The 12,734-nt window shown below is 29.3% G+C and overlaps 1 long non-coding RNA gene across 3 annotated transcripts; it reads left to right on the top strand.

The window, feature by feature from the left end:
* Positions 1-6,174: 6,174 nt before the first annotated feature.
* LOC148549414 (uncharacterized) lies at positions 6,175-12,272 on the top strand. 3 transcript variants are annotated; one of them, XR_015896469.1, is made up of 13 exons: positions 6,175-6,511; positions 6,811-6,918; positions 7,432-7,486; positions 7,725-7,896; positions 8,760-8,858; positions 9,145-9,260; positions 9,349-9,424; positions 9,512-9,607; positions 10,254-10,368; positions 10,468-10,529; positions 10,750-11,008; positions 11,374-11,447; positions 11,599-12,272. It is a non-coding gene; the product is annotated as an uncharacterized LOC148549414 (long non-coding RNA). The 3 variants fall into 3 exon arrangements; XR_015896471.1 differs by having other exon boundaries at positions 6,191-6,511; positions 10,811-11,008; positions 11,649-12,272; XR_015896470.1 differs by having other exon boundaries at positions 6,191-6,511; positions 11,649-12,272.
* The last annotated feature ends 462 nt before the right edge of the window (positions 12,273-12,734 follow it).

Here is a 12,734-nt window from a genome sequence, read left to right as displayed (position 1 = left end):
ATAATTTTATGTAATGGTAAAAATCTCTCTATTGTTACTAACATCATTGATACAAAAAAAAGTATAAGTTTCTATCAAATAAAATAAAATACATATAAGATAAGTAGCATATATGTAATTCCATTATTAATCATAGACTATAGACAAATTTCTAAAAACAAAATCTTATGAATCAACCATAAATTTTTTAATATTTTTTATTTTTTTTTAAAGTTGTCCAAACTTATCAATATTTTATAATATGAATTCACAAGTTATAATATATGATATTAGCCATTGTTATATATATGAAAAATGTGACTCATTTAGTGTTTAACCACTTATTTTTTATTAATATTGTGATAACAAGGATATATATGACTTTACGAGAATGATATAGATTGAACTTTGGTTATCTAGGAATTTACTAAGTCGCTAGAGTAGTTTCTCGTCACGAACCAACAAATGCTAGCAATTGGAATGATAAAAAAGACTAGCCAAATGGATATTTGCCGGATTATTTGTAATTTGGGACTAAATGGGGATCAGTGAAATATTTTTACGAGTTAAGACCTGTACACGTGAAATAGACTGGGATGGGACATAAGTACCATTTTCAAGGGACCCGTTAAATCCACGCGAATATAAAATTACTGATTCATCCTTATATATATATATTTGTTAAATTTGGTAATCCTAATTCCTGTCTCCAATTTAAATTCTGTTTTTTTCTTTTTAGACTCATCTTTAGCCTTGATTTTGTATCTACTGTTTCTCTAAATCACTTTCTCTGTCTCTTAAGTTCGTTATTATGTCGTTCAGTCTCGCTCTAAAATATTATATTATGTTATTATGTTGTGTAGGATTACAAGTGTTCATAACACGCAGCGGAAGTAATAAAGTAATCCTATTGATCTATTTTGTGCTTAAAACTTTATTGAAATAAGATGGGTTAGATGCCAATACCTGAGTACCCTAGTGAATGAAAACTTTCTCCTTCGATAGTACGAAGGTACTATGTGTATCCACACCGAGACTGATCCTTGTTGTCAACTCCTTGACCAATGGATTTAACTGAGAAATTTCTTGCAACTCCTTGCACCAGCAATTCTTCACTAAGAATTGGAATATTTTTGTGTATGTGGAGGTAAAAGAAAAACTTGTGTGTTCTTTCTTTTATCATATACACATATATATAGTATGAGATTGGTGTCTGATTTGTGAATCAGATTACAATTTAATTTGAAACAGAATCAGTTGGATCTTATCCATATTTAAAACTCATCATAGAATAAATAATTAATTATTTAATATTCTCAATTATCATATTATTATATTCATGGTGCTAGCAAAGAATATAATAATATTCCATTTGAATTAATATAATTATTTATTTGATCTAATCAAAATAATAATTAAATGATTATTTACCAAGGATTAGAACACTCGTTAGTGTGTGACCCCATAGGTTCAATACTAAGCGGGTAGTAAATTAGTCATACTAAATTTACTAATCAAGGTTGGCGTCTAGCAACGCTCCTTGACGACCTGATAGTATGAAGTAATAATATTTTTACTAAGAACCCAAGATGAACAAAAAATACAACTCCTTCCATCTTTTCAGCTCTTGGCTAACTTTTAGAGTACGGTTTAATTGTCAAACTCTAACTTGTTACCATTATTATAATGAATTATGAATGACTTAAGAAACTCATTTCTTAATTCATTCAAACCCCTTGGCCAAGGCATTGTTTATTTCATTCATTATAATCGTAGAGCTCAAACTCATTACCATAGTTGATGGATTCCATTTTGACTAATCATTAATTCTACAAGTATTTAAATCATACCCAATGTCCATTCAACTAACACTGTAGGGTGTTAGGTGTCCGAAATCAAAGTATAACAAATACATTGTCAATTACTATGATAGTCGCAGGTCAAAGAAAAATTCTAATATTATGTTCATCATAAGAATATCCTATTGACAAATATACGGTAACTATAACCATTAGGAATTCTTAGAGTGAGTCAGTTCAATGGTTATATCTCTATATATACCATTTATATATATAATTTAATAAATGAGATCTATTAATCTTCTTCCAATGAAGACTATTATATATATATTAATCTATCCGAATCACTAATGTCCCATTTTTAGTGATTCTACGATTAAGAACAATTTAAATTAAAAGTACTCAAAAAACGTATATCTCATTATTACGATCCCTATCGTAATTATTCGTTTCTAATTTTAATTAAGGACACTATCATAAATTATAAAAGTTTATTCTTATAAAAAGAAATAATAATAACAATAATAATTCACAATAGTATTTTATTGGACACACACTTATCTCCAACATGTTGGAAGATGTTTTTATATTTTTTTAAATATTATTTTTTATAATGAATATATTATGAGTTGTGTTGAATTATATTGAATTGATTATTTTATGATTATTATATTATAATTTTTTTTGTTATTTTTTTCAAAAATTTTCAAAGAATATCCATAAATATTCGTGGGTATCTGCATTCGCTAAGGGGATAATTAAATAGAGGGATATATATATGTATATATATATTTCTTAAATTTGGTAATCCTAATTCCTGTCTCCAATTTAAAATCTTTTTTTTTTCTTTCTAAACTCATCTTTAGCATTGATTTTGTATCTACTCTTCCTCTAATTCATTTTCTCTGCCTCTTAAGTTCGTCATTATGTTGCATAGTTTTGCTCTAAAATATTATATTATGTTATTATGTTAGAAGATGTTTTTATATTTTTTTAAATGTTATTTTTTATAATGAATATATTATGAGTTATATTGAATTATATTGAATTGATTATTTTATGATTATTATATTATAGTCTTTTTTTTGTTAATTTTTTTCTAAATTTTTCAAAGAATATCCATAAATAATCGTAGGTATTTGCATTCGCTAATGGGATAATTAAATAGGGGGATTTGTGACGAAAATGGAGAGCGGACAGGGATTTTTTTTTTGAACGGGAGCGAAGAACGGGAAAAGGGGTCTGCCCGTGCCCACACAAGTATCTATTACTATATCTAACTAACAACGAAAATTCAATTTGAGCCAATTTGAGATAGGACATGTGAACTTTATCTGCATTGGGTTTTAAGACAATGAACTTAATTCGGATTTAGGATCCTAACAATAGACCTAGGTTGATCTTACTCACTTGAGTTAATATTTTAAGTCATTACTGTAATAAATACTATACTATTAAATATGATTATATATAGTATATATAAAAGTTAGGTATATTTCCAATAGATTTTATAATCAAACTAAAAAATTCTAATTATATTTTTTTCTTTTTAATTTTAAATATTATTTACAATCTTAATAAAAAAGTGAATAATAATAATCACTCATATAATTAAAATTGTTCATCCTAATATATACATGACACTACATATATCAAATATTATTATATGTGATAAATTATTTTTTTATTTTTCTAAAGATAATTTATATGTAAATTAACTAATCTTTATAATATACGATCTATTGTATAATTTTTCTCCTCTTAATATGGATAAATTGATGAATTTAATATATAAAATATAATTTATATTATTTAACATACAAAATAAGTAACTTAAGCCATTATCTAAAACAATAAATATAATAGTATAAATACCTACATATTTATTAGTATTAAAAAAATATACAAATAATACAAAGATTATTTTTTTGGTAGAAAAATAATAATAAAGGTTATTAATTAAGTTAATTACATAATTAAAAATTATGAATACTTTTTTAAATAATTATAAAAAATAAGATCACTATTTTTACATACTACAAATTATACATTAGCTCTGTTAAAAATATTTAATTAAATTATAATCGATTATTAAGTTATAATTAATTTCTAACTCAATTTTTGGTAATTAAAATTTAAATAATTAAAATTATTAAATATTGAATATTTTGCAACTAACTAATTTTGTTTTTGTTATTAAAATTTTAAACAAGGTGAGTTGTTAATCAATTCTGAATTCAAATTTAAATTTAAATTTGTGTAAGAAAATATTTTGAATTTTTTTTACTAACCAGAATTAATTTTAAAATAAAAAATTATTTTATACATCATATTATAAGATAGTGTAGTCATTCGTTTTTTTTTTAATGGCAATTATTGTCAAATAAAATGATGTAAAAATAGAAAAAATATATTTACCATTCTAGGAATAATAATTTTTTTTGTAATAGAATAAATTATATATTGAATAACAAAATTTATTATAGTTTCTTTTTACACAAACTTATATACTCAACGACGGTATTTTGGTAATATTACCAAGAAATATTAATTAATCTAATATTTTTTGTAACGACATAAGTTTATAAGTTTAGAAACTTGAAAATCATGTCATAAAATATAAAATTTTAACTGGTAACAATGTTGATCATATTGTTTGACTTCCTGAATGAATATGAATACCAATAAATAAAATTGTCACGGTTAAATTTCAACAAAGGCAAATCTCCATAAATATTGCTGTCATCAATGAGAATTGTTCTACTTTCAAGACAAATACTATTTTCTTTCACTGTATTTTCTAACTCGTCAGGTCGAGAACTAATCCTCCACGGATTGAAGCTCCATTTATTAAGGGTCTGCCGCTAGCCAATAAGTTGTTACATACACAAGGCGGGATTCGAAACTCTAATACTTACTTAAGTAGACGAGTGAGATGACCACTCAACCAATCCAAATCAATTAAGATAAATATTAATTATTTTTAATATTTTTAACATTAAAAATAATTAAACTTTGATTTTAATTTTAATTTTATAAAATATTTATAGTAATAATTATTATATATATATTTTGTTTAATATTTTTTAATAAAAAATTATATATTTTTATTAATTATTCCGTACAATGTACGGAAACATATACTAGTTATACATAAAGGAAAAAAAGAAGAGTTGAAATAACAAGCTAAGAGCGATAAAAATGATGGTTCTTATAATTTTGTGTGGTCATCTACATATAGTAGACCAGAAGACCATGATTATCTAACAAAATTAATTTGTATTTATTGTATTCAATTTGAATAAGTAAAAAATCATCTTATTTTAGTTTAGTCTTTAATTCAGATGATTTGAATTTGACTCAATACCAAGATTCAGTTTTGCCGGTTTTTTTAAGCGATGGTTTTTGCTGTTACCTGAATCGGTGCAGTCAAAGGCTCCTGGTTCGACTGGTCCGATCGGTTTTTTGAATCTTGGTATTGAGCCAAATTTAAATTATGTAAATTAAGAACTAAATTTAAATAAGATAATTTTTTTACTTATTCAAATTGAATGTAATAAATACAAATTAATTTTGTTAGATAATAATGGTCTTCTGGGCTTTATATATATATATATATATATATGACCAAACAAAATTATAAGTATCATATTTATCGCTCTTGTTATTTCAGCTCTTTTTTTTTGTTTTTTTCTTTATGTTGAATTTTTTTATGTATAAATATACTCAAAATGAGAAGGCATGTATGAGTATTTCATTGATTTTTTGTTTGACGAACTGTAGTCCAAAAAATGTTCAAATTTAGACATTCTATTACTGCTGATAAAAGTTGGACTTGTAGTAATTTAGTGTGGACAGTGTACTTTTTATATTATTGGATAGAATAATATTTCTTAAAATGAATATACCCTTTGTAATGAATTTTCTTTGTCAACATTTTATTTTTTACCTAACAAACATCCATATTGAATATTATTTTCATCAGAAGGCATACATAATTGATTAATAATTATGTGTAAAAATACTCTTGTGATGAGTAAGTATTATATAGTTAACTTGCTAACACTACTAGAAAACTAGTTATTACAGACCAATATTTCCAACCGATTTTATCCCACGAAAATACAGATAGAATTTACGAAGAATTTTTTGTCAAAAACAAAAAAAAAATAAATTAGCATAAATTACAGACAAAGAAAAGAATTCGTCAATAATTCTATAAAAAAAATTAATTTTTTTGTAAAAACTAATTACTAACAAAAAAATTTATCTGTAATTAAATGAACAAAAATACTACATTTTATTAAATTATTACAAGTAAAAAATCTATTTTTAATTTAAAACATTCCATCGAAAATGTTGAATTAAACCTAACCTACTCCCTCTCTCTCTCTCTCTCCGTGGCAGCCCCCATTCAAACTGTTTCGAGCTCCATTCACAAATGAAACACGAGCTTCTTCCTCCGTCGCACGAGCTACTTCTTCTCTCCGTGGCTGCTACTTCTGCTTCTTCCGCCGTTGGCGCCGTCGCCGCCGCAACTTGCGTCACACAATCTCTCTCTGTCATCCCTGGCGTTGCACGAGATCCCTCTACCGCCGCTCTCGTCGCGTCTACTCCCATTGTTGCAGAGCTCTCTCTGCCGGCGCTCTCATCGCATCTGCTCCCTCTGGCGCCTCTTCCATCTAATCTCAACTCGCTCTCTCAGTTCTTCTCGTAACCATCTCAAATTTCAGGTTTATATATCCTGATTTTGTGATTCTGTTCTTCGTGATAAACCTTAGGGCTCAATTTTTCTGTGCCAGTTTTAGGATTATCATACTCTGTTTTTGTGCTTCGTTTGAATCTGCGGGTTTACTCTGATTTTGATGAATTTTTTCTGCAATCGAAGCTTTTTGACCTAAAATTCATGGTAGGCCATTGCTTTCGACCGAAGGCTCTTTCACTTATTATCATTTGCTTGGACGAACGTTGAATCTGTTCTGTTCTGCTCTGTTCAAGTAATTTGTAATTCAATTAAATATTGTTTTGTTAGGCACTAAAAACCAGCAACTATGGTTCTGAATCTATGCTTCAAAATTGTGGAATTTCTATAAGCACTGGCTTTACTCAAGTGGATGGTCGTGTTCTGCCTTCGCCAAGGGTATTTAATATTTCTTTTTGTCATTGTGCTCTTGAAACTTGTTTATTGTGTGTTGCCTTGTTGTTCTATTTGAACTTGGTGACCTGAGGTTTCTTAGTTATGACTTGGAAGGTCACTTGTTCGAGAAATAATTTTTTTCATTTAGCAAATGCTCTAGTAACTTGTTTTTTCTTGACTCCCACATGAAACTAAATGAAAGTCCTTTTTAAAAATCCTTTGTTTGGAATATGGATTTACATGGAAAAATTATCTTTTTGCTACTGTCATATCTAAATGCTAGCTACCTCTGATGAATTATAAATTATTTTAAAGTTCCCTTTGCTGTTTGTGGCGTGTTGGTATTATTTTTTGTTTCTTTTTTTTTTCTACCTACCTAAGCAAATGATGTTAAGTTCTTGCTGGTAGTTATTCTTGTTTGAGGTTACTTGCTTGTTAGATTTACAGAGACAAATTCTCACAGACAACTATCTATGTAAACTTCATGTACGTTTATGTTTGATTTTTATGTTACAGAAGAGGCAATTCGAAGATCTACTGCATAAGAGCAGGATGATATTCAAGCTTTGAGGTTTGTTACCTTATTTATATATATAAAGGATTCTGTTATACTTGCTGTATTTGTTACCTTATTTCTGGTTTTGGAACCTTTTAAGTTATAACTCCATATTTATGATTTTGTCCTGTGAAGTGTTAGCTCGTAGAGAAGTAGTAATTAGCGTATGTATCACATTCACAACTGTGGTGCTAACATTGCACTCTATCTGTTTGTATAAATGTCTCACCCAATAACTGAAAATTTTTTGCAGCAAAACCGTGTTATTTTTATTCTTGTAACAATTACAGCTTTTGATACATGGAAACCAATTCATTTGAGGAACCTTATTCCACCGACGATGAGATCTACTTGCAAAATGCAAGTGATGAAGATGATAATGACAATACCTTTTCTTCCAGTTCCACCACCAAGTTACAGTTCAGGTCTTTTCTTTCTTGATATGTAGTATATACTTGTGAGAGTACTCAAGTGAATTCTTTGAGTAAAAAAAGCATTTGATCTTAATGGTAAAAAGTTGAGTCCTCATAGAATTACCGGAAGCCAGATGCAGATAATTAATACCAGAAAGGAAAAAATTGATATTATCAATGAGGGCAAGAAGTATGGGAATCTGCAATAGGAACAGAAACAATGTGAAAAAAGAAGTTAAAAGAAAATGGATTTCTAAATCAAATTATATAAAAGTAATTAAAGAGTAGTGAGGAAAAATTCACTTACTTATCCCAAATTGAGTTTTTTGGAAATACATTGGGGTATTTTACTACTGGCTGCAATACAAATTAAATTTTTTAGATATATATACATAACATATAGAATAAGTAAAAAAAATTTAGACCTACAAAATATGACATTTATTCTCTCTCTCTCTCCACATTTACTCACACATATATGATACCTAAAATTATATAATACCTAAAATTATGATAATAATACCAATATTTTAGGAGAAAAAAAAACCTTAAACAAGCTCTACCCCATTAATATGTGAAGAAAATAGAATAACATTTACCTTCAAATTTAGTGGAATTTTATTCTTTGAAAACTTTTTGTTTCTTTAATTTGAAATTAAATGTGGTTAATTAATTTTTAAGATTAAAATAAATTTCCCTTTACTTACATTTGGTCATTTAGATCAAATGTTAATAACTCATGTCTGTAAAAAACAAGTTATGGTCATGTGAAAATTAAAGAAATCTAAGGCAACCACAAATGTCACAAGTAATTCTTTTATTCTTATTTAGGAAAAATTTTTATTTATTTATTTATTTCTTATTTTCTCTTCCAGATACAAAAAAGAAATATATGAACTTGTAAAGAAGCGGTCAGAGGAGGCTGACAATGTCAATGAGGTAATCAATAACTTTTCCATGTGTGTCATCTCCAGGTCTATTTATTCATTCACTGTTGATTATTGTTTTATTGTTCATTGCCAATGGTCTTGCTGTTGCTGGGCAAGTTAATACCTCTCTGTTTACATAATGCACTATTTTTTACTTTATCCTACTTTCAATCTATTTTTGTTCATACCTCTCTGTTTACATAATGCCAAATCTATGTTTGCTGGGCAGCTCGAGTATTACAGGTTCTTTACATTACTATTTAAAAAGAAAAAGATCCTAATCTTTGCTCAATTCAATTAGCTGTAAGACTAACAAACAATTATATTGCAGATGGTTTGGTTCTGGGATTGGCTCTTGCATTCATTCTTGGTGTAGGACTTCCTTTTGGAGCTAAACTATTTACAAGAGATGTTGATGTCCTCCACCTCATAAAAATTGGAATACTTGTAAGTCTATTTCGTGTACATTGGTATCTAATCTTTTCAGCACCCTAAATTTGTGAGACTTATATTTATGTTTGATTGTTTCTATCAGTTTGTTGCAGCCACCCAACCCATCAATGCTTTGGCATTTGTATTTTTGCAGACTATAATCTATCTCCTTACGTGAGGTATTTCGTTATGCCCTCTTTGTGTTTGATTAAAATACAACATTCTTTTTCCATTTTGTTCTTACATTCATCTGCTTCATTTTGCAGATGGTTATTACAACCCTGGGTGATCTGCATGGGCTCTATCCGGGGATCATATTGCAAAATAAGGTTTTGAGGATTAAGGATAAGTCTACTGATCAGGTTCAAACATCCCTTTGAGAAAATTTTGTACAAGTTGTATGTATTGCTAAATAATAAGTAGTGCCAACCCCACTTTGTCTGGAAGAAATTGAAGAGAGAGATAAATGCCTAACTCATACCTTAATCACGTTGGTGTTTGTTAATTAGTTAATTATTAGACATATATGGAAAATTCTAAGTAAAAAGACCTCAGCAAGAAAAACCATTTTGAAACATCGTCTGAATATAAAGAAGAAAAACTATTCCTTCTTCCATGTATCATAATGTTAGATAAGAGGACTGCTCTAACTTACAGTGATCCTAAAAACGAAAATGGTTGTTCATAATATTTAACTTTGAGATGTTTCCACTAGCATACACGGGAACAAGTAGAAAGTTCTGAGGTGTTTCGAATATTTTATTCCATTTCAAAATTATATTCCTTGATATGGTTAATGGTTATGGTTATGTATCTTATGTAGTATTGATTTGACTAATTATTTTCCTAAGTATATTTATATGGAGGATTTCAGGTATATAACACTTAGATGGGTTTACCTGGTCACTGTTGGGCATCATAATTGTCCTATTTTTGTGCTGAATTATTTGGTCAGAGTGTCATTGCTAATTGGCTGAGATGTCATGGTGTTTCTTTCTGATTGTGCAGTTTGGATGAGATGGCATCTTCACAAAATGTCGAGTTGGAGGCAGCCAACTTTCTGCATAAACTTATTCAGGATTCTAAAGATGAGCCAGCTAAGCTGGCTACTAAACTCCATGTTGTATGTCTATTTCTATTCCTTGAATGAAATTTATGTTTGTTCTTTACTCTATTTGTATAAGACTCGGCATTCTTGCAATTAATTTGATGAGTGTTTCAGATATTACAACATATGAAATCCAGCGGGAAGGAACATTCAATGCCATATCAAATGATATCAAGGTAAAATACCTGCCACTCAAACGTAGCACTCAAAACATGTGCAAATATAGATTTTTTTCTTTAGCTTTGTTTTTCAAAACTAGGCCATGGTACCTCTTTACAGTTGCTGTAGTTAGATAGGAATCATGGGATAGTAAAACTTAAAAAATCTAAGTTCATTTACCACTTTGATTTGTATATTAATTAGTAAAACTGTTATATTATTATATTTTTCACTCAGGGCTAAATTTATATCTGCAGAAGAAAGAATTGGTGTCACTTTTGATGATTTTCCTGGCCAGGAATATATAAAGAGGGAATTGTGAGAGATTGTACAAATTTTAAAGAATGATGAGGAGTTTCAAGACAAAGGAATTTATTGTCCAAAAGGTGTGCTTCTCGATGGACCTCCATGAACTGGTAAAACTCTACTGGCTAAAGCCATCGCTGGGGAAGCAGGGTTGCCTTTTTTTGCGGCAAATGGCACAGATTTTGTAGAGGTGATGCCTGTTCTCCAAAGATATTCACCTGCATTGAATAGAAAGTAGCAAGTAGAACTTTGGAATATAATTTCTATTCAACTTTCAAATTTAAAAATAATTTAATTCTTTAGGAGAATGAGGATGTAGATAAAATTTAAATTAAGCACTCATTTGGTTTTCCTAAGATACAGGCATATCAGTTTTGATCTAAATGTGCGTGCAGGTCTGACATTGATTAGAGTGTGCTGGTTGTGATCGTACCTAGATCATATGCTCTACTTTGTAAATGAATGAAACTTATACCCATGAAGTGTGGAATATTGAATGCATAAAAATTGTCTTCATCTTTAAAGTTAAAAATATTTAATTTGTTCTTCTCCCAGATGTTTGCAGGGGTTGCTGCATCACGTGTTAAGGATCTTTTTCTTCTGCCTTCGCCCGTATTTATTTATAAGAGGTGGATTTCCATCCCCTTAGGAACTTGATAGATCTTCATTTTTATTCCCATGACTGATAATCTGTACAAATATCCATTTTAATAGGGGTATGCTTTTAATTGGCTTACAGGTTACAATGATGTTATTTGATATTCTAAACTTAAATTTCAGGTGCTTGTGATAGGTGCTACAAATAGATTAGACATTCCTGCTTTATTGAGGAAGGGTCGCTTTGACAAGATCATTCGAGTTGGTTTGCCATCAAAGGATGGAAGATTTGCCATTTTGAAGGTGATTTGCTCCTCCGACAATTTATGCATAATGAAACTTGCTTCGAGAAGTATTTCATTGTCTGTATCCATCTTTTTTCGTGTGTAAACTAGGTGCATGCTAGGAATAAATTCTTTAATTACTGACGAAAAATCCATCGGAAAATCTGTCTCTAATTACCGACGGAAAATCTATCGGAAAATCTGTCTCTAGTTACAGACGGAAAATCCGTCGGAAAGTGACGCTAGGGGAAATGGAGGGAAAAATTTACGGAGGAAAAATCTGTCGGTAACTGATAAAAATCTGTCGGTAATTTACCAACGGAAAAAAATCCGTTGGTAAATAATTTCCGACGAGGCTTTTACAAAGGGACAAAATCCGTCAGTAATTAAAAATCTGTCTGTAATATAGACAAAATCTGTCTGTATTAAGCAATTTTCTAGTTATTTAAAGTTAATTCTTTTATGATTATGCCAATGTATAGCACTATAAAAAAAGGGATTAAGTATGATTTTGGTCCGTAAGATAGGGGCTAAAAATTTTTTTCATCCCCAACCTTGTTTTGCTTACAAAAATTGTCCCTAAGGTTTAACTTAGTTTTAAAATCGTCATTCGAACCAAAATACCCTTCTCCTTCTTCCCCAAAATCAACCAGAAGCAGAAGCAAAAACAAAAATAGAAGCAACAACAATAAAACAATGTAATAAACATTAAAAAATGGATAATAGATCAACAAATCTGGATAATGAAATAATGAAACAATGTAATTAACCAGAAGTAGAAGCAGAAGAACAACAACAACAATGAAATAATGTAATAAACCAGAAGCAGAAGTAGAAGCAACCAGAAGCAACAATATAAAAGAATCATAATAAGAAATTAACAACATAATAAAAGTAGAAGCAGAAGCAGAATGGAATTAGAATCAACAACATAATAAACAGAAATAGAAGAATAACAACAGCGGCGAGGAGGATGAGCAGCAATGACCGGCGATCGGCGAGGAGCAGCAACGACCGGCGACCGAGCGAGGAGGA

Source organism: Arachis ipaensis, chromosome B8 (genome assembly GCF_059453495.1).
Source record: "Arachis ipaensis isolate K30076 ecotype BB chromosome B8, ASM5945349v1, whole genome shotgun sequence".
In the NCBI taxonomy this organism is placed as follows: domain Eukaryota; kingdom Viridiplantae; phylum Streptophyta; class Magnoliopsida; order Fabales; family Fabaceae; genus Arachis; species Arachis ipaensis.
The sequence above is the reverse complement of the archived record's forward strand: the minus strand, read 5'-3'. Positions and strand labels throughout refer to the sequence as shown.